The following is a 3,542-nucleotide window of genomic DNA, read 5'->3' on the forward strand; positions in this document are numbered from 1 at the left end:
ATATATATATATATATATATATATATATATATATATATATATATATATATATATATATAGGGGAGGGTTCAAGTGTAGTTATATCTTCCCGTGTAGTACTCACCTTAAACATTAAAACGGCGCACCTTAAGTACACAAGGCAGGCACTTTAAGTACACAAACGACGCACCTAAGTTTTTAAAATGACGCACCTTAAATTTCAACAACTCACGCACCTTAAGCATACATATCACGTATCTTAAGCATACAAATCACGCATCTTAAGAAAAAAATTACGCACCTAAAGCCACCGCACAATCACATGGAAAACACCCCACCGCACATGAACTTAATTGGTTTGTTTTCCCTTTTTTCTCCTTTTTATTTCATAATATAGAGTATCATGATATATATTAATAATAAGAAAGAAAGTAGATCAAAATTTATTTTGGATTAAAATAATTATTTTAAAATACGTACCATTATTTAATAATGAAATTAAAGGGTTAGAAGTGATTGGAGAAATAGAACTTACGTAATTGACCTAATCTTGTATGTGTGATGTTGATGGGTTACAAGGACTGACCATTATTAATATTGAGAAAATTGGTACTTTTTTTGGTAAAGAAAATTGGTACTTTAATTTCATATCTTAATTATATGTATAATTGACTCAATCTTTTAATTGTTAGCATTTATGTTTGGATGAATTATTTTGATTAACAAATATCAAAGAAACATAATGAAAAACTTATAATTGAAAATCTAATTAATTTATAAACTTTTTTTACTAACTAGTAACTACTATTGATGTTTTCACCTTATTCTTTGATTTATGGGAACACTTAGCTTGATTCTATTATATGTTATAAGTGTTCACAATTGAATGATTGAATATGTACTGTTATACTCCGAAATTGAAGAATCAAAATTATTATTTTCTTAACGTTAAGTTTTGACACAATATAAGTGAAGGTAAAATCGTTACAAAGCTCAATTCAATTACATTGTTTATTAAAGAACAATGTTATTTTTGGTCCATGTGATTTAGTGATATAAGCATTTCAAATCTTTTATTTTGAATGATTATTTTTAACTCTTAACTTTTTTTCATGAGATTGATAATAATTTTGATCTCAAGACGATCAGAGACCGTTGTTAGATTTGTCAAATAAAAAGCATATATATAACACTAAGAACTATTCTATATACCGGGGCAGAGCTACACTGTGTACTATATATATAACACTAAGAATTATAAAGAATTTCTTTATTAATAAATATAATAAAACTTGTTTATGTTAGATGCATTAGTAAACATGCCTTAGCGGATCTTCATCAGAAAGACCTTAACATCAAATTGAACCTTCATTAATGGATCTTCAAACTTTACCGTAAACTTTCTTGTGAGCATTTGATATTAAAACTCAATCAACCACAGAATAATTTATCTCCTAAAGCATAAAAAAAAAAAAATTATTCTCAATAAACTATCAAATAACCAACATTCTTTATCAACAATTAATAAAATTCCTACCAAATATAAAATAATATTTACACTAAAATATTATTTATACTTTCCCTAGATATAACTAAACATATAAATTCACTCATTTACTCTATAAATACCCAACAACTATAAGAATTAAGCAAAATCACTAAGAGCATCCACAATAGAGATCTTAGTGTGATTTTTTAGGAGATTTTGGTTGAAGTGAAAGAGAGAGAAGAATGCGAGAAAATGTTTGAAGTTATTGCATGAAAGCTTGGTTTTGTCTCCAAAAGAGGGTGCCACCAAAACAAAGAAATAGTGCGGCTGAATGCGCGAGTAGCACTGAAGCGTCTAGTTGGGTGCTCGCACTATACTGTGCCCAGCGAGCACATCTCGAGTCAACCTAATGAAGCACAAAGAGTCAATAGTCGCCTCCATTGAGGCTCGAACTCACTCCTTTCCACATGAGAGTGTAAACCGAGTGCCACTAGACCACAAAATCTTTAGCCCAGCGGGAACATTAAACTGCATATTTCTTTAAAAAAAAAATTCTTTTCTCCATCTTCTTTTTTCTAATCACACATTTAAAAACTCAAAATCTATTTCTATTGTGGAGGTTTGCATTAGGTTAAGCATCAATTCAACAACACGAAGATCCAACTTCAAATTTAGTTCTATTAAAAAAACAAACAAACAAAAACGAGTAAAATAAAGCCGCAGTTGACTCTACTTCTTAGCTGGTGGTAGCCAGCTAGCTAATAGCTCATTGAGTCGGCGCGCATGACATTCTATTATTCTAACGCCCAAAGTGGAACTTAAAAATATTTCAACGCCCAAAATTTTCTAAAAATGCCAAAAAGTTTTTATGCTAAGCAGCTAAGGCTTTGAAAAATCGAGCTGAGCTTCACACAAGACACAATTTTAGCTTCTTCTTAAGGTTTGAAAATAATTCTAATCAATTTTTAAAATTTTTGTATAATTTGTATATAAAATTACATGTTAAAATTGAAAGTACGAAATGCCTCATTAAAACCAAAAACATGTAATTTAAATAAAAATAAAGCTAGTTCTTTTAAAATAAATTCTCATATTTATTAAATTTATTAATTTGAACTTAAAAATGTGATTATTAGATTAAAAAATTAGAAAGGCATGGGTACCAAAATAATATATGTGTATATACATAATTACATATATATATAATTGTATTCACTTATTTATTTAGATAATGCTACTCGCCCTTAAAAAAAAAAGTCTTATAATCTCTTTCAGACATGACATTTTTCATTAAATGGTTTAGTCTTTTTGATAATCAGTAGTCAATTAATTTATTGCACCCAATAATTATAAACAATGTCATTTAAGATGATTTTAGGAGGGAACAAAATATTTTTCTTATTTATAATATTTGCATTAATATATTTAAGTTAACGTTATACTTTTCTCTTAAAAGATTGAATTCCCAAATCTAAGAGTCTTCAAGTTCCGATTTCACAGAGCGTCTTGGAGGATAAGTCAATGTTATATATACTTATACAGACATTCGTGTGCATTATAAAGGGAGGGGTAAAAAGAACACCCAATTTGACTATCACATGCAAAAAGTTCTGTTGACATCCAAATTCAAAAATAAATAAATAAATAAAAGCATTATATTCTAACGAGTGATTTCCATTTTTGGTCCTACTATTATTAGGGCATTGTCAATTTTAGTCCACTTTATTAATTTTTGACACATTGCGGCCAGTCTTATTTAGTCCTTACCACTTTTAGTCCACCGTTAAAATTTTTGTCAAATAACCTTCCAAAACAGGGGTATTTTGGTCTTTTCATGCTTTGATCATCTCCTTAACCCTTTGCAGTAGTTTTCCTTACACATTTTCATCCAATGAAGAGGTCCGCAGTAGTTTTCCTTACACATTTTCATCCAATGAAGAGGTCCGGCGAAAGCCATGTTACACATTTTCATCCAATGAAGAGGTCCGGCGAAAGCCATGGCTTTGTAATGTGGCCAATGAAGAGGTCCGGCGAAAGCCATGGCTTTGTAATGTGGTTCACATGGCTTTCGCTA

Source organism: Ipomoea triloba, chromosome 4 (assembly GCF_003576645.1).
Source record: "Ipomoea triloba cultivar NCNSP0323 chromosome 4, ASM357664v1".
NCBI lineage: Eukaryota > Viridiplantae > Streptophyta > Magnoliopsida > Solanales > Convolvulaceae > Ipomoea > Ipomoea triloba.